The 19,695-nt window shown below is 43.1% G+C and overlaps 1 protein-coding gene, 1 non-coding gene and 1 pseudogene across 2 annotated transcripts in view; 1 reads left to right on the top strand and 2 right to left on the bottom strand.

Moving 5' to 3' along the window:
* LOC124721321 (proto-oncogene tyrosine-protein kinase ROS) overlaps positions 1-19,695 on the bottom strand; it is a 566,425-nt gene that overhangs the window by 481,147 nt on the left and 65,583 nt on the right. The gene's annotated exons all lie outside the window — the stretch shown is intronic.
* Trnal-caa lies at positions 2,744-2,818 on the top strand. Its single transcript has one exon. It is a non-coding gene; the product is annotated as a tRNA-Leu (tRNA).
* On the bottom strand, positions 17,343-17,460 carry LOC124723566 (annotated as a pseudogene).

The raw sequence follows: 19,695 nt of genomic DNA, 5'->3' as shown, positions 1-19,695 counted from the left end.
CGCTGTAGGTCTCCCCTTGACACTCGCAACCCTCCTTCGCTGCAGCACGAGAATCCGAGATCCGTTCACTTTGCGACTTTCTTCCTTCTTGTTGAAACTACTGTGTCGTTTGTAACTTTCTATGGCCCCCCTTCTCCACAGAGAGAACCTCAGTGTCGGTGAATTTTATTATGTGGTCGGTCTCACACAGCACGTGCTCCGCCACAGCCGATTTTTCACCTGTTCCTACGTGAAATGCCGTTTATGTCCGTTGATCCTGATACAAATAAATCGTCCAGTCACTCCAAAGTACATTTTCCCCTCGTACACGGTATGGAGCTTTTTTCCGAAATTGTCAGTGGGTCTGTTTTGCCCTTTGCCGATCTGAGACAATCTTTGATCTATTTGGTCGGTTTGTAAATAGACTTTACGCCGTGATTGTGCAATATCCGTTCGAGTTTGCCCGTCGCTCCGGGGTTGTAAGGACGTACACCACACTTGTTCTTCCGGCGTGTCAGTTCGCCGAATGTTGGGTTTTGTGAAACTTCTTACACAACTGGTGGAGTATCCATTGCTCCACAAAACGGATTCCAGGTGTCGCACTTCGCGTCCGATGCGGTACGGCTCAAATATTCGTATCGCGGGCGTTAGGAGCGCATTAATCATTACTCTTTTCTGTCTCCGGTGACGACAGTTTGCGGACTTATCGGCGTGTTTCTCGATTTTCGATACACACTGTGGCCAAGGTTCTCACCATTCCTCGTATCCAGCCTACCTATAGTCCGATCAAAATTACTTGATAGTTGACGTGTGTCACTTGCCGCTACTGTGTTGCCACATTCGCTGCCGGCTACCGCTCGCTTATAGGCGACACACAAACACGGCGGGTCGCTTCACAAATGCTGTTAATGTGTAACAGCTGATTTTAAGTGACCAATGACTGAACTGCGGCGGACGATGTGTTTTGTAGTCCTGAATTATAACTCATGTCCTGATCTAAGCACAACCTCGTGATGTGCAATGTATCCGAGAAAAAGGCGATCAAAAATCTGCGGCAGAACTAAAATCTCGATCGCTTTGTTCACGGTGTTTAAGGCTAATCTCTAAAAGCAAACTCAAGACAGAAAAATTTAATTATATGTTTGCTTGCATAGCCATCTTCTGCAGAAAAATGTCAGTTTTAGCGGTAAAAGCAAACTGTAATTTCTCGCTGTCATTGATTGCTTGAAACTATCCTCATACTGGCAACACAGGATACCGCTTTACCAACCGGTGAGCAGTCCTGGTTGACATATGGTTACAGATTATAGGCGACACAAAGAGATTTCAAACGAAAAAAAATGATAGGAAGAAAAATAAGAGCAAATAAAAAAGTCAATACGATGATGAAAATGACGTGGCAAAGTATTAGAAATAAAAAATTACATTTAAACCAATTAATTGAATAAAAATGATAATCAAAATCTTTTGGTTAGGTTTAGAAAAATAAGAAGATCCTCTGCATTTGTGATTCGAACCGTCGACTTTCTCCACGTGAGGTTTGTACGCTAACAACTACGCTGTACCATTACAGTGCAAAAGGCTGTTCTGTTTATGACACCGCTGTCTCCAATCGCCCCGCTTAATTGACAGCCTTCAAAACTTCGACGTCACGCAATGTCGTGCGAAGCTTATCTGACAAGCAGATCTCTGTGACTATAATAACTGTATAAAAGACGCTGAATCGCGTCTTATACGGAAGGTCCCAGTACTTTTTGGTTAGTGCTGTGTGTGAAACGTGTGTATTTCGTTATCGTCGTTGTGTGTATGTGTTTGTGTTGTTTATAGTGTGGTTATCATGTGTGATGAAATACAAAATAAAGGGCCAGACCCAGGATTCGGGATCGATCCAAACGTATCAAGAAAGAAAGCTGGACAAGAAATTGGATGGCTGGCTCTGAGCACTATGGGACTCAACTGCTGAGGTCATTAGTCCCCTAGAACTTAGAACTAGTTAAATCTAACTAACCTAAGGACATCACACACATCCATGCCCGAGGCAGGATTCGAACCTGCGACCGTAGCGGTCTCGAGGTTCCAGACTGCAGCGCCAGAACCGCGCGGCCAAACTAATTGTTGTGACAGTTTGGCAACGGCGAACGTAGAGCGCTCTAATTGGAAGATACCAGCTACAACGCCTGAAGTGTCAACTATCAAGAAATTTTAATCGGACTATAGAAATGGTAACTGTTAGTGTTTTCTACCTCCATAGTAAATTTTATGTTTGGTTGGAGAGTGTTTAGATGTCTAAGGGAGTCACGGACCTGTTTCTCACCACAGCTCTACACGACAGTGGTCTCGTCGACATATTTGTACCACACCAAAAGTGAGCCGCAGCACATCGGACGCTTGATGCAGCACTTGGAATCCGTTCTGAGAAGTAATGGATATTCCATCAACAGCATAAGAAGTCCAGAATGAGATTTTCAGTCTGCAGCGGAGTGTGCGCTGATATGAAACTTCCTGACAGATTAAAACTGTGTGCCGGACCGAGACTCGAACTCGAGACCTTTGCCTTTGCGGTTATATCAGCGCACACTCCACTGAAGAGTGAAAATCTCACTCTGGAAACATCCCCCAGGCTGTGGCTAAGCCATGTCTCTGCAATATCCTTTCTTCCAGGAGTGCTAGGTCTGTAAGGTTCGCAGGAGAGCTTCTGTAAGGTTTGGAAGGTAGGAGACGAGGTACTGGCAGAGGAAAAGCTGTGAGGACGGGGCGTGAGTCGTGCTTGGGTAGCTCAGTTGGTAGAGCACTTGCCCGCAAAAGGCAAAGGTCCCGAGTTCGAGTCTCGGTCCGGCACACAGTTTTAATCTGTCAGGAAGTTTCAAGTTGCATAAGAAGTGTCATTAAACCTTAGGTGGTGCAGATAGGTCGATGGCCTATTCGTCGTATGGCGAGGAACAGCTCGATGACTTCCAAATAGCTCTGGAAAGGCTCCAACCCAACATAAAATTGCTGTGGAGGCAGGAATCAAACTACAGCTTCATTTGAGATATGCTGGTTTGCTGGAGACTCCATGTACTTCAAAAGATTTATATCACCGTGGGTCAAATTAGGCAACGTAAGAGCCGTCACCTAAACGGACAGGAACCGGAATACAAGCATGCATCGTTGTTAAGACCCGTATATTCAGGAGACGGATGGATTCCAAAACAGCAGCAAGTCAGCCGCACATCAGGCATTCATTTTCCGAAGAATCTGGCCAGGACGCAACTAAATGGCTGAAAGGATTCGACCGAGTCGCCAAAAACAACAGGCGGGACGGTGTGATGTTCTTGGAAAATGTGTACTTTTATTTAGACGGCAAAGTCCAACAATCGTTCGAGAACAACGAAGAGAAGGTCAATAGCTGGGACAAATTCCTGTCCGAAATGAAGAAAACGTTTGGCGGCAATCGGGAACAGGTGCGCTTAGCGGAACAACCATTGAAAAATAGGGCCAAACGTCATGGGGAAACGACACAGTTGTATAAACACAATGTTTTGGCCCTACTTCATATAGTGAATCCTAAGATAATAGTAGCCAGCAAAATCCAGACGTCGCACAAGATATGTTCCAAAACGTTCTGGTGAAAGATGTCACAATAACATACGAGTATATCAAGTAGTGCCGTGGAATCGAGGAACTGGAAGAAAGGAGTCGGACGAATGAGTTATGACTAGCTACCGGATTTTATGCAGTAATAATCCCTTAAATATGCATGCATACATGCTTTAAAAAACCTAAAATATATAGGTAAACAGTTCGCATAAAATGTTGTTTCGGACATATCCGAAAAAACAGACACCACATATACAGATATAATTAGGGCGAGACGGCTAATGATCACTTCAGTGCAGATGCACACCTGGCTCGAACTCGTATGGGAATCGGCGAAATGTCGCGAGTAGTGAGGATAATGGCCAATGGTCAATGGGCAAGGGGCAAGAGGCACTACTTTAGTAGTGTGTGGTCAGACTAACTGTCTGGTGAGCAAGAGACACAGGTTAGAATCCGGGTCCGGCACAAATATTTAGCCTCTCCCATTGATTTCAATCAATGCCCGCTCGCAATCAGTGTCTGTAATTCTTTTGTGTCTTAATTGCGAATACATAGAAAGAAGGATCCTTTATTATATGATTATATGATAGCGGAACAAACACTAGTAGCAGTTACTTCTGTAAAATATCTGGGAGTATGCGTGCGGAACGATTTGAAGTGGAATGATCATATAAAATTAATTGTTGGTAAGGCGGGTACCAGGTTGAGATTCATTGGGAGAGTGCTTAGAAAATGTAGTCCATCAACAAAGGAGGTGGCTTACAAAACTCTCGTTCGACCTATACTTGAGTATTGCTCATCAGTGTGGGATCCGTACCAGATCGGTTTGACGGAGGAGATAGAGAAGATCCAAAGAAGAGCGGCGCGTTTCGTCACAGGGTTATTTGGTAACCGTGATAGCGTTACGGAGATGTTTAATGAACTCAAGTGGCAGACTCTGCAAGAGAGGCGCTCTGCATCGCGGTGTAGATTGCTCGCCAGGTTTCGAGAGGGTGCGTTTCTGGATGAGGTATCGAATATATTGCTTCCCCCTACTTATACCTCCCGAGGAGATCACGAATGTAAAATTAGAGAGATTAGAGCGCGCGCGGAGGCTTTCAGACAGTCGTTCTTCCCGCGAACCATACGCGACTGGAACAGGAAAGGGAGGTAATGACAGTGGCACGTAAAATGCCCTCCGCCACACACCTTTGGGTGGCTTGCGGAGTATAAATGTAGATGTAGATGTAGATGTAGATTTTAATTTAAAACATTTCGATAATATTATGCTTATTCACAAAACGGGCAAAATATGATTTTGTCTGCGCTATAAAACGGCGCCTAAAACTTAAGAAAAGAAGTAATTAGAACATACTACACAAAGAGCATACTTCTCCAGTAATAGAAAAAAAAGTGCATTTGCATTAAAATCCGGTCTCGAGTTAAGACGCCTGCCGAATATGGTCTGTGTGACAGTTGGAGAAGACCACCATGGCTCGCGTGTCTCATACGTCAAATAGTTAAAGAGGATATACAGCAGTATATGGCAGTCAGAAATGTCGGATCGATACACAAGAGATAGCAGCCTTGAATGTCGGCCATAAATGTCAAGGAATAATAGAAAATGTTGAAGTGGTGTATCGATCTTTGGCACCAATCCCAACCACCAGCCGAACACGCTGTGAAGAGTGGAGTGGACTCGTTCAACTAGGACTCAACGCAGCCGCCGCCAAACGACTACCCAGCACTAGACCCACGCAGGTGCAACCAATTCCTCCACCAAGTAAAACGCCCCGAAGAAGAACAAAATTTGGAAGACGAAGGACAAAACGCCACTCTGTGTTCACTGTGGACGCCCGGACACGTTGTGTGCTTCTGCAGAGAAAGAAGACGAGTGTTCGACGATTATGACGCCAAAGGACGTCAACCCACGAAACGGTTGTTTTCACACCAGTCAACTGTCGACGATTTTAGCCGACCTGTGGACCGAAGCTCATCGCCGTATCCTGGACGAGGTCTCTCCTCGACGCCATAACCGTTCCCCGTCGCCGTGAAAGACTAGCAGTCGCTCGCCTAGAAGCCGAATCAGAAAAACTAAGCGAGGTGACCGTATATGGAGATGAGGTCGCCACATCTGATAATCCTCCATGGACGACAGTTACCAAGATGACAGGTAATCTCATCGGAGTCGTCATTGATGGCCAACTAGTCGGGGCGCTGGTCTACTTAGGGGCTTCTTTTCCTGTAATGACAAATGCTTATCGTCGCCAGCTAAATAAGACTGTTTTTCATGATACGAAAGCGATTGTGCTAAAAACCTCAACTCAATACGTCCAGCCGACAGGAACGTGTATTACAAGAATAACTATCAAAGACAATACACAGCCCTTCGAATCAGTCGTTTTAACAGAATGTAATCGTGATGTTATTCTCGGATGAGACTTCATTGTTGGCATCACATGCAATTATAGGCTGTGGAAGATCTGTGTTCCACATTGACGAAGCTGTTCCAACAAGGAGACATAACAAAGATTGCTCTTTGCGGTTGTATGCCGTTGAAGACGTTTTCACCCTTCTGGCATTAACGAGACGATTTCCATTCGTCAATCGAGATGCACAGTTAAACAGTGAAGCTTTTGTCGAGAACAGGAATGCTACTCAGCCTCACAAAAGAAATCAACATGCCAGCGACGATAATAAGCATTGTGGGTGATCAAGGAGAACTGTGGATCACTAACTGCCACGATAAACCACAACTCATCCATAAATCAGTCCACGTAGGACAACTTAATGCCATCGACGAAGACTCGTGTTCCGCTACTGACAGAGACAACGCGTATGAGAAAGCTACTGTCGAACTGTCAATACGATCTGGCCTGACCGTGGAATAACGTCGGTGAGTAATAGCCATTCTGCGCCAAATTTCGGATGATTTTGATTCCGTAGTGGAGAAAAGACAGACCAAGCAGACCATAACAAAACACTATAGCAACTCTGGGGACGATCCACCAATTATCCAGCGCTCATACAGAGTGTCACCGGCTGAGCGACGGATAATCTTGGTGTACATGGAGAAGATGCTGCAAAATGACATCATTTAACTTTCAAGAGTCCTTAATTCTCTCTGGTGGTCCATGTCAGGAAGAAGGACGCACACAGTGTTTCTTTGTCGACTAGCGGTTACTAAACAAAATCTGGAAGAAAGATGTCTTTCCACTGCTGCAAACTGACGATATCCTAGCCGGCATGAAAGGAGAGAAGTATTTCTCAGCTATGAGCATGCAGACTGCTTACTGGCACATCGAAGTTGAAGAGGCTTACCAGGAAAGACCGCATTCATAGCTCTCTTAAGACTTCAAAGTTTTGTCGTTTGGACTATATAACGCTCCGGCCACTTTCAGATGTATGATGGACAACCTGCTTCGACACGTTAAATGGACGACATGCCCTTGCTATCTGTATAACACTGTCGTTTTTTCGAAGACATTTGAAGAACATCTAAACCTCCTGCTCAACGCGTTAAAGTGTGTTCAGACTGCAGGTTTCCGCCTGAATCACAAAAAGTGCCTCTTTGTCACTCAAGAAATAAGAATCATGGGGCACCTAGTGAATGGCGATGGCGTCCGTCCTGATCCAGAGAAATGAAGAGCAGTCATGGATTTTCCGATTCCTAGGTACATTCGTGATGTGAGAAGTTTTCTCGGAACGCCCTCGTATTACCGGCGATTCATAAAGTAGTTCCGCACCAAGGCAAGCCCCTTGCAAGAACTACTGCAAGAAGACGCCAACTTTTCTTGGAATGAGGCGCAAGAAAGATTTTTCCTCGTTCGTAAGGAGACAGTAACATTTTCTCCAGTTCTATCATTGTACGACGAGAATACCGAGATGGAACTTCGCATCGATGCTAGCGGTTATAGAGTAGGGGCAGCTCTAGTACAAATTCAGGGAGGTGCTGAAAACGTGATAGCTTATGGTTTCAGAGTACTCATCAAGTCAGAGAAGAACAATTCTATAATCGAGGGAGAGGGCATTGCAGTTGATTGAGCCATCCCCAAGTTCCAGCCATATTTATTTGGCAAACCATTCAACGTTGTGACGGATCACCATTCTCTATGCTAGGTGACTAGCCTGATGGAACCCTCCGGTCGAATGGCACGTTTGGACTCAGCCTTCAGTAGTACAACGTCACGGTGATACACAAAAGCAGCCGGCCACTGTGGCCGAGCGGTTCTAGGCGCTTCAGTCTGGAACCGCGCGACAGCTCCGATCGCAGGTTCGAATCCTGCCTCGGGCATAGATGTGTGTGATGTCCTTAGGTTAGTTAGGTTTAAGTAATTCTAAGTTGTAGGGGATTGATGATCTCAGATGTTAAATTCCATAGTGCTCAGAGCCATTTGAACCATCTGAACACAAAAGCAGACGCAAACACAAGGACACTGTCTGCCTTTCAAGGAATCCTTTGGCGGAACATAGCAGCACGGTCGAAATCCAAGTCACTGCTGCGTTAAATGACATTGTTACTGAACGAAGGGAAGATCTAACATTTCTAGAAACCATAGAAGCCTTGAAGAACGAGGAAACGACAAAGAAGGATTTCAATTGATAAACAGAACATTGTTTAAGAGGAACAATGGTCCCGTGGGGCGGACATGGTTGCTCGACATCCATCTGATCACCTGGGATTCGTGAAGACCAAATAAGACGCAGGTATCACTGGCCAGGTCTCTGCTGATCCGTTAGAAATTATGTGAGCCACTATAAGGAATGCAAACAATGGAAGCACTTCTGAAATGACGTCCGGGGCATATGGTACCAATCCCGCCTGCAACAGCACAATTACACCGAGTTGGAATCGATCATTGTGGAGGTTCCCTAAATGGATCAATGGAACCTCACCCCTACTTTTCAAACTCCACAGAGGCATAACTTATTGGACAAGCAACATATAGGCGAAAACAGCGACTTCACTAGTGAGCAATGCGACCAGTATGAAAATTTTGAGTATGTTTAGGTTTTTCTGTGCAAGCCTTATAGTTCCTTCATTCCACCACTCACACTTGATGAACGGTCTGTCATAGTGAACTGGACCGCGCTATCTTGTCAGGGAATATCCCTGAAAACACTCATCGAGAGAATCAACTTGTAGAATTGGGGATCTTAGGTCTCGTACACTTATCAGAGGGAATATGGACTGTAGGTGGTTTTGCACACTCATTCACGCAACTTACAGCCTAATTACCCATTTTTGTCTCAGACAAACAGTTCAAATATGCACTCACAGAACCGGCCGGGGTGGCCGAGCGGTTCTAGGCGCTACAGTCTGCAACCACGCGACCGCTACGGTCGCAGGTTCGAATCCTGCCTCGGGCATGGATGTGTGTGATGTCCATAGGTTAGTTAGGTTTAAGTAGTTCTAAGTTCTAGGGGACTGATGACCTCAGAAGTTAAGTCTCGTAGTGATCAGAGCCATTTGAACCATTTTTACACTCACAGAAAAAGTACACCAATGTTTCTTATAACTGCAACAGCTAAAAATATTAGCCAAAATAAATCCAAACTCGGAGTGTGTGTACAATAGCGAACCAGCAGCAACTGATTAAAACAGCACGGAGATGGTACATATGCAATTTCAGAAGAAACCTCTGTTTTGTATATGGAAAGTTAAATGTTACGAAAAGATCATTTAACAAATGACTATCAAGCCAAGTGGAAACGTGAAAGCAATATGTAGGCATCTTCGTGCTCAAAGGGCGCAATACAAGTAGCTGATGAGTTCGAAAGTGACAGTGCTCTTTCTCTAGAAAACGGTTATGTCATTGCGTGATTTCTACTCTTTCAGGAAGAGCTGCAACGAATGTATTGCGTATGTGGAGTTAATAGACAGAAGATGGAGAGACAAGTGATTACTGGATTGCCGAATGTGGATGTGGATGGTCTCTATTTTGTCAGTACTGCTTCGTCCAGAGCGCTGACGCACTGCAACGGTAGCTGATCTTAAGCGTGAACGGTTCTACGTCCAGCTGCAGGCTGGAGCGGTGGTACGTATGTCGTTGCCCCGGCTTCCATTACCCACTACCTCCGAAACGATACATTAACTGCCTCGCTGGTGTGCTGAGTGCTAAAATGTAGCATTCCGCTTTAATCTGTGTTAGGCGCTACTATGGCAACAGCCATCTGTTAGCATGGATTGTTGATCGACATAAGGGTGAAATGATAAGACAAATGGTTTAATTCAAACGTAATGTTGACTTCTTTGTATGGTAGGAAGTCTGAATAACACTTCTACATCGTCGATGTTTTACAGCCCAAGGAACTGTACCATATTCAGCCAACTTCACAAGCCACATTTCTATTGGGAAATGCCTGGCTGCATGTGGCAAAGAATATGCGAGTCTTCTTAGAAATATGACGACTAGCAGTGCCTCTTTGCTCAGCACATCGCCCATCATATGCGTCTGGGATGTGGCTGTTCGCTAACTTTTCACTACACTCCTCCAATAATCACGGCTGATGCTTTGTGGTCTCAAATGCAAACCTCACAGAGAGAGATTTTCCTGCTGCTCTTTGATTCCATATTACTACGCTAAAGGCTGTGATCGCAGTATGAGTGGGTTTCGCATCATAGTTAATACGAGGGTGAGTCAAACGAAAACCTTAAATTTGTAATAACAAATCGAAATTTCGCGCCATTATCCTGTAAGTTGGTAAGCGTGCTACAAACAGCGTGCAGAATGGCCTGTAGGTGGCAGCATAGTGCAGATGCACACATACCGTCGCAGTATCAGTATAAAGATGGCCGCCCCACTTGCGACTTGCACCAGGGAAGAACAGCGTTCTGTTATTCGGTTTTTGCGTATTGAAAGTGTGAAACCTAAGAAATTCATGGACGAATGAAGTTTCAGTACGGTGATGCATGTTTGTCACAGCAGCAAGTCTACGAATGGAGTAGGAAGTTCGCAAATGGTGTGACTTCAGTGGAAGATGCTCCTCGTCCAGGTCAGGCACGAGTTGTGACTCCACAGAGCATTGCAGCAGTCGAAGCCATAGTGAAGGAAAAGCACCGAGTGACACTGAATGGCACTGCAACATGTTTACGGATTAGTCATGGGTCAGCACACCACATTGTGCATGATGTGCTCCAGTTTCACAAAGTATCTGCAAGATAGGTGCCATGGCAGCTGACTCCTGAAATGAGAGAACAACGTGTTGTTGCTTGTGAAGAACTTCTTCGGCGCTTTGAACGAGAAGGTGATGGCTTCCTTGCAAGAATCGTTACTGGGGACGAAACCCAGGTTCACTTCCACCAACTGGAAACGAAGAGAGCGAGCAAGGAATGGCGCCATTCCTCATCACCAAAACCAAAGAAGTTTCGAACAGAACCATCAGCAGGGAAGGTTATGCTGACTCTCTTTTGGGACGAAAAAGGCGTCATTTTGGAGCATTACATGCTTAGAGGGACCACTGTCACCAGTGCATCATACACAGATCTCCTAAAAATTCATCTGCGGCCTGCAATCAAATCAAAGCGACGTGGATTCCTGTCAGCAGGTGTCCTTTTGGAACATGACAATGATAGGCCCCACACTGCCCGTACAACAGTTGCAACAATCACAGACCTGCATTTTAAGCGTCTTCCTCATCCACCATACTCACCAGGTCTTGCCCCAAGTGATTCCCATATGTTTGGACCACTCAAAGACGCAGTGGGAGGAAAGAATTTCCGTTCTGATGAAGAGGTACGCCACGCGGTGCATGAGTGATTGTGCGGACTACCAAAAGAATTTTTTTCTAAAGGAATGTATGCACTTTGTAAGTGCTGGAGGACTTGCATTGAGCGTGGGGGAGATTATGTTGAAAAGTGATACACCCTTGTACCACTTCTGCACAATAAATAATATTTAAAAATATTTAAGGTTTTCATTCGACTCACCCTCGTACGAAAACTTAGAGATCGTTTACAGTTCTGTAAACCTAAGAAGTTGCGTATTATCTTTTAGATAATAAGTAAAGGACATTTCAGTGACACGTATCCTTCTTGCTGCTTCCAATGCAGGTGCCTATAAAATCGTCAGGTTACACTTGATAAAGTAACAAAAAATCAGAAGTAGCACACAGAAAAGAGCGTTCCACGGTTGAGAGACAAATGGCGCACACGAACTTCCTCTCCAGGATATATTAAATGACATGCTACTGGACAAATAAATGAACAGCCAGTGACAACTCTGCTAAAAAAGAAAAAAACGCCGCAGAAAAAGCGGAGTGTTAAAGAGATCAGTTTTAGTGGTCAAGGGAAGCTAGGAAAAATGTAGACAATAAAATCAGCGATTCTCAGTCTGTCTCTTGACTAATACATCGACTTTGTGGTACGTCTTAAGTGAAACAGAGGAATGTGTGCTGAAAAGTAATGCCTCCGAATTTTTTATGTGGAAACTCTTATAGATTTTTAAATAAAATAAACACTATTTATATTCTACATTATTCATGTCTACGTATTTTTTTCTCAACATAGTCGTCCTGGCGACGAACACATTTCTTCCAAGGAGAGACCAGTTTGTTGATACTGATACAGTAGAATGTTTGACTTTCTTGAGGAGCCACAACAGCACCTCAGCTTGCACCTCTTCATCACTGTCAAAATGAAGTTGTCGAAGGCGTTTTTAAGCTGTGGAAGCAGATGAAAATCGGATGGTACCAAGTCGGGACTGTATAGAGAATGATCGACGACAGTTGACCCAAGACGTCGGATTGTTGCAGATATCGCAGCGCTCGTGTGTGGCCTGGCATTGTCATGCTGAAAGAGAGAGTCCCCCATGTTGTTCAAATGGCTCTGAGCACTATGAGACTTAACATCTGAGGTCATCAGTCCTTTAGAACTTAGAACTACTTAAACCTAACTAACCTAAGGACATCACACATATCCATGCCCGAGGCAGGATTCGAACCTGCGACCGTAGACCGTAGCATTCCCGCGGTTCCGGACTGCAGCCCCTAGAACCGCACGGCCACCGCGGCCGGCGACCCCCCCCCCCCCCCCCCCCCCCCCATGTGTGGACGAACTCTTGGAATTCGAAATTCGATTACAGCACACAGTTTCTGATGCACCGACGTAATTACGTTACACACTGCCATGTTACACGCTATAGTTCGGAGTCCTCTAGCGGAAGGAGGCTGCAAATATGTGCTTATCAAGAACAAAGGTGTAGACTGTTTATAACGTTTGTTTTATTTAAAAATCTTTATGAGTTTTCACATAGAAAGTTTGGAGGCATTACTTATCAGAATGCCCTCGTAGAAGGGGAGTGGCAAATTTCGATGGTGTCCGAGAGTAGTGTTGATGGCCAGAATGAACAATGTAGATTCGAACAGGTGATATGAGTTGCGTACATGAGTGAGTGTGTGTGTGTGTGTGTGTGTGTGTGTGTGTGTGTGTGCGTGTATGTGCGTGAGTGTGTATGGTGCACTCAACAGCTAGGTTCTTACAACTTATATATTCGCTTCTACACCTGCGCAGCGACAGTGCTGTGAAGGTACTCGGTTTAGAACTATGTTAGAGGAAAAATGAAAGCCTCAATGCAATTTCCGGTTCCGGAAGACAGCGAGGCATATGCAGTAATCAGATATTTTCCACGCTCAGGAGGCCAAATGGTTTCCGCGTAAACTGTGGAACATGCAGATCGGAGGACATGAGCAAGCGCGCTGTAAGAATATGGTACTCATGGAAGGCCAATCAGTGTGTACTAAAGAACGCAGGGGTCGAGCGCAGACCTTGTAATTGTATATGTAAAAAATGGTTCAAATGGCTCTGAGCACTATGGTACTTAACTGCTGAGGTCATCAGTCCCCTAGAACTTAGAACTATTTCAACCTAACTAACGTAAGGACATCACATACATCCATGCCCGAGGCAGGATTCGAACCTGCGACCGTAGCGGTCGCGCGGTTCCAGACTGTAGCGCCTAGAACCGCTCGGTCACGCCGGCCGGCATAAGTCCACACTTTTGCCAAAAACCAGATTGACCAGTGCTGTTTCCTGAGCATTTTATGCCATAAGCCCTATGCTACTTGCAGAGTAACTTTTTTCCCGGCTATTGGAATTTTGAAGCGCAGATATAAGAAGCGACTTCTGTACAATTATTTAGTTCACTGTACTGTACGGCAACAGGGTTACCGTATTAATCTTTGTTTTGTGATTTCTCTTTTTCTGTTCATATATCTCTCAATCCCCAAACGCAGCAGTTAGCACAAAAACGTTTTGAAACTACATCCGTGCTCCCCGGAAACCAACCGCAGACGGGTATGTAGAACAAAAGTAACTGAATTTGCCAATGCTGCGGAAGTGTACATCACGTTATTGACTCTGCAGTCGCAGCAACACATCGCGTTCATCTCTGTGATCTCGTGCAGTGCTTTGGCAAACCGCATGCTCTCAGCTATTCGTTACTTCTCTTGTACGTGATTTATAAGCTGATCACCAGGAAAACTGGTAATATTCTACTAGTCCATGTTTTTGATATTCGATTATCCTGCTGATATGATAACTGTGTGTTTAACATTACAAAGATGCTGTAGTGATAACAGGAAGTTCCACAAATTTCTCTACTGAGCGAGGCGGAGTTCTGATCTCCGACCAACCATGTCTAAGGGTCCTAATCTTTTCTCCTAATTTCTGCATTTCTGCATGTAAGTTCGGATAGAAATGTGCTATCTTTTCCATATTTAACTAATGATTGTAACAATCATTACAGGAAACTGAGCCTATCTGCTGCCATGTTAGGTTATAGAGAATACAGGATTGTACCATGAAAATTGTGTGTTTACAGTGCAAGTAACCGTCACAAAAGATTCATAAATTTATGTGGTGAGCTTTTTGTAAACATGTTTAACATGTCACTACCACTTTCGAGGCTCAGCTCATCGTCTGGCGACGATGAGAACACTTTTTTATCCTAAACTTAATTCACATTTCGATACGTCATTCAGAATAAATTAATAATCTGCTACACGTAATTTAACTAAATTTAGAGGTGAAGGTGTATTAAAGTGGATTAAACTTAGTATAAAAATTTATCCTGAATGGTCACTTGACGATGAGTTGAAGTGTGACACGAATAGCTAGAGTCCATGACTGTATACATGTTTTTTGGCTGATCAAAGCATTTCAGAGACTTTATTATTTTTAGTGTCAGATGGATATGACTAGCTTGTCTCAAGATACTGGAGAAAAATTATCAATGCCGAAGATCTTTATAGTGACTATTATTTCTACCATGTTCGTAAAACATCTTCAGCACCTTGCAGTTGATGATTGCTCTAGTCATATCAACGGCAGACGGCTATACCATTTTATAATATAGAGTAATCGAAAGAAATTCTTTTTTAAAGTTTCCTTTTCATTATTAAATACGGACGTATTACAGCTAAGGTTTATACCAATGAGCAAAATCGTTTACAAAGGCAATCACAATGTAGATAACGAGACGGAATTGGGCCCTAGTCGGATACTGTGATTACGGACGATCAAGGTCAAAATGCAACAGCACATTAAGTTCTCTCATTAAGAGTATCAAAATGCGACTTTCTATGTTGTATTCTGAAGAAAGATAAAGACTGATATACTACAAACGACGACAATCCTGGGGTTAGTGAGTGTGTTGCTAAAATTATGAAATACTGTTAAATACTAGAACTCAGGTAGACAGAGAAAGTTATGTTGAAGAAAGAAACAAAGCCAAACAGATAATTGCAGCATCCAAGAAGAAATCTTGGGAAGACTTTGGAAACAGGTTGGAGACTTTGTGTCAAGCTGCTGGAAAACCATTCTGGAGTGTAATTAGCATTCTTCGAAAGGGAGATAAGAAGGAAATTTTGGACAGGTCAGGAAAACTGCCGGTGAATCCTGTTGATGCCTTGGGTAGATGGAGGAAATATTTTGAAGAGTTGCTCAATGTAGGTGAAAATACAATCAGTAATGTTTCAGATTTCGATGTACAATGGGATAGGAATTATGCTGGAAATAGGATCACATTTGAGGAAGTGGAGAAAATGGTCGATAGATTGCAGTGCTATAAAGCGGCTGGGGTGGATGAACTTAAGTCGGAACTCATCAAATACAGTGGAATGTCAGGTCTTAAATGGCTACACAGGATAATTGAAATGGTGTGGGAGTCGGGACAGGTTCCATCAGACTGGATGAAAGCAGTAATCACACCAATCTTTAAACATGGAAACAGAAAAGATTGTAACAACTACAGAGGTATCTCTTTAATCAGCGTTGTGGGTAAAATTTTCTCAGGTATTGTTGCAAGAAAAGTGCGAGTATTAGTTGAGGACAAATTGGACGAAAATCAGTGTGGGTTTAGGCCTCTTAGAGATTGTCATGACTAGATCTTTAGCTTACGGCAAATAATGGAGAAGTGTTACGAGTGGAACAGGGAATTGTATCTATGCTTTATAGATCTAGAAAAGGCATATGACCGGGTTCCTAGGAGAAAGTTATTGTCTGTTCTACTAGATTATGGAATAGGAGGCAAACTTTTGCAAGCAATTAAAGGTCTTTACATAGATAGTCAGGCAGCAGTTAGAGTTGACGGTAAATTGAGTTCATGGTTCAGAGTAGTTTCAGGGGTAAGACAAGGATGCAACCTGTCTCCACTTTTGTTCATATTATATATGGATCATATGTTGAAAACAATAGACTGACTGGGTGAGATTAAGATATGTGAACACAAAATAAGCAGTCTCGCATATGCGGATGACTTAGTTGTGATGGTAGATTCGACTGAAAGTTTTCAAAGTAATATTTCAGAGCTATATCAGAAATGTAAGGACTATGATATGAAGATTAGCATCTCCAAAACGAAAGTAATGTCAATGGGAAAGACATATAAACGGACTGAGTGCCAAATAGGAGGAACAAAGTTAGAACAGGTGGACAGTTTCAAGTACTTAGGATGCATATTGTCACAGGATGGCAACATAGTGAAAGAACTTGAAGCGATGTGTAGCAAAGCTGATGCAGTGAGCGGTCAGCTATGATCTACTCTCTTCTGCAAGAAGGAAGTCAGTACCAAGACTAAGTTATCTGTGCACCGTTCAATCTTTCGACCAACTTTGTTGTATGGGAGCGAAAGCTGGGTGGATTCAGGTTTCCTTATCAATAAGGTCGAGGTTACGGATATAAAAGTAGCTACGATGATTGCAGGTACTAGTAGATGGGAACAATGGCAGGAGGGTGTCCACAATGAGGAAATCAAAGAAAAACTGGGAATGAACTCTATAGATGTAGCAGTCAGGGCGAACAGGCTTAGATGGTGGGGTCATGTTACACGCATGGGAGAAGCAAGGTTACCCAAGAGACTCATGGGTTCAGCAGTAGAGGGTAGGAGGAGTAGGGGTAGACCAAGGAGAAGATACTTGGATTCGGTTAAGAATGATTTTGAAATAATAGGCTTAACATCAGAAGAGGCACCAATGTTAGCACTGAACAGGGGATCATGGAGGAATTTTATAAGGGGGACTATGCTCCAGACTGAACGCTGAAAGGCATATTCAGTCTTAAATGATGATGATGATGATGATGTTAAAAGTGTTATAAAAAAACTAAACTCCGCCTGAATAGGCCATGCAGGACCAACGGTACCCACCAGCCGCCATGTCATCCACAAGCGTCACTGGATGCGGATATGGAGGGGCATGTGGTCAGCACACTGCTCTCACTGCAGTATGTCAGTTTACGAGACCGGAGCCGCTACTTCTCAGTCAAGTAGCTCCTCAGTTTGCCTCACAAGGGCTGAGTGCACCCCGCTTGCCAACGGCGCTCGGAAGACCAGATGGTCACCCAAACAAGTGCTAGCCCAGCCCGGCAGCGCTTAACTTCGGTGATCTGACGGGAACCGGTGTTACAACTGCGACAAGGCCGTTGGCAAAAGTTTATACAGCAAGAATAAAATAATAATATTTCTGAATTCCATCGATAAACACTTATTATAATACACAGCATTTATGTGTTTCCGTCAAGATATCTCAAAATGTAACTAGTTCGGAAATTATTACATTTAGATTACTTGTGAGTGTAGGTTTATTTAATTCGTATAAATGCATATACACTTGATGGCAATAACATTAAATTTCCGCCGACAAATAAAAGGAAAACTCACACACGCACTATTTAGAAGAGATTGACTTATCATACGTTATGGTTGGAAAGTTCAGGTACTACTGTTTGTGGAAGTTCTAAAAGAGTTAGATTTGTTAGTATAAAAAAGCATAGAGTATGATTAGATCTGCAACAAGCAGCAGATTAAAATTTACAGAGCCATAATCAGTAAACAGCATGTTATCTCCGTCTACAGGGTGTTTCAAAATGAAGTTTTAAAATCTGGGGGCACGTCAGATGCAGATGACATTTTCGCGCCGTGAGAATTAAAGTCGCAGTGCCCCAGGCGCAGAAATTTTTCTAGGGCTTATTTTTACATAGCTATCTATGAGGCGTTTTAACTACGATCCATGGAAACAAGAAGACACTGTTCCGGGCGAAATTACGTCATTTCCGGCACAGCTGCATGTTATTTGTTATGTTAGTTGATAATTACACACAAACGTCGCGACTGAATAAACATTTAACGTCAGGAACAGTTGATGTTTGTAGCAGACACAGAGTTATAACTACTCATTTTAAAAAGACAGCAACAGCCGAAACTGCTAATTTTTAAGTATTGTAAAGTACAAATAGGCTTTCCTTTAGTTAAAAGAAACATAGTATATTAAGTTTTGCACATGAGATAGAACGACAGTGGCAGTTATCATAGCACACGAATAGGTATGAATGACTGGGGTAGACTGTTGTAGATGTTTGAATATACTTATTGAGGAACATTTTAAATTGGAGGAAAAGCATTATTGAGCCTCTAGATAACTGATTTAGGCAATTTTTTTCTCTGTGTGTAATATGCTAGTTATGAAAAGTAAACATTTTTATAGGTGTTCCACATTTCCACTCATTAACGTCTTACGTCATAGTTTTTTGAGATAGTTCATAACTCTGTAAAACAGGTTATTTGCATAAAAGCGAGGAGTCTGTTAGGCATAATTCATCACGTGTTAACTGATCCTTCGGTCGCTTCTTGGTACTACAACTACATAATTATATATCAAAAGCACAGTATTGAGTAACTATGTTATTTCGAAAGCCGATTTTCGGCATACAAGGCCATCATCAGATTTTAAGTGACTGTCGTCGTCAAATGGGGATGCAATATAGTGAACAGCACTGAAAAAGATGATACATATCGAGAGTGCACTGACTATGTGTTTGCACCGCTCCCTATGTCTAATATCGTTTTCAGTTGTTTTTCTTTCTCTGTGTAGTTCACTAGTATTCTACTCTCTTTGGCGATGATAGTCAGTTAAAGTCAGATAAAGGCCTTGTGAGTCCAAAATCGATTACCGAAATAAATGAGTACTGTAGAATATCCACCACATTGTGCTTCTAATTTATTATAATTCATGAATAATTGTGAATAGTAATATCCACCGCCACATTATCAGATGAAAAAATTATCTCCAGTACCCTTGACTATAGCTATCAGGCGCTCAGAGAGGTGTTCAGTATACAGTCACAAACATCTTCAGTCATTTATTCAATAAAATAAATGATTGGCAGGCGACAAGGTAAATTGAAATCTGATATCAAATAGTTTCTTCTCAACGACTCTCTCTTTTTATGGACTAATTTAGAATAATAACTACGAGCATGAGCAGTATAAAATAGAAAGATATTTAATTTGTTGCTAAATTTAAGTAGCCATCAATACTATCGAAGATTAATACGCTCACTTTAACTGACTTTAGGCCGTTGTTGTGTTTCTTGATCTGTAGATGGTCAGCATTTAGCCACACAAGTAAACATGTACACACACACTGTGGACCGAGTCTTTCCGCGGATCATGAAATTAATTAACTGGCTAACAGAAAATAGTATCACACAATGACGAATAGTGTTGCAGGCCTAAGCCGCTAAAGTTTCAAGCTCTTTCACTGGCATGAAAGAACTATTGTGAAAACTCACCACTCACCATGCGTAGCATTAAAAGGTACTGTACGTTCTGTCAGCAAATCAGACACGTAGTTCATGTATCACCTTCGGGTGCACTTATTTCC

The sequence above is a fragment of the Schistocerca piceifrons genome, chromosome X, assembly GCF_021461385.2.
Source record: "Schistocerca piceifrons isolate TAMUIC-IGC-003096 chromosome X, iqSchPice1.1, whole genome shotgun sequence".
NCBI lineage: Eukaryota > Metazoa > Arthropoda > Insecta > Orthoptera > Acrididae > Schistocerca > Schistocerca piceifrons.
This window is presented reverse-complemented; position numbering and strand designations above follow the sequence as displayed.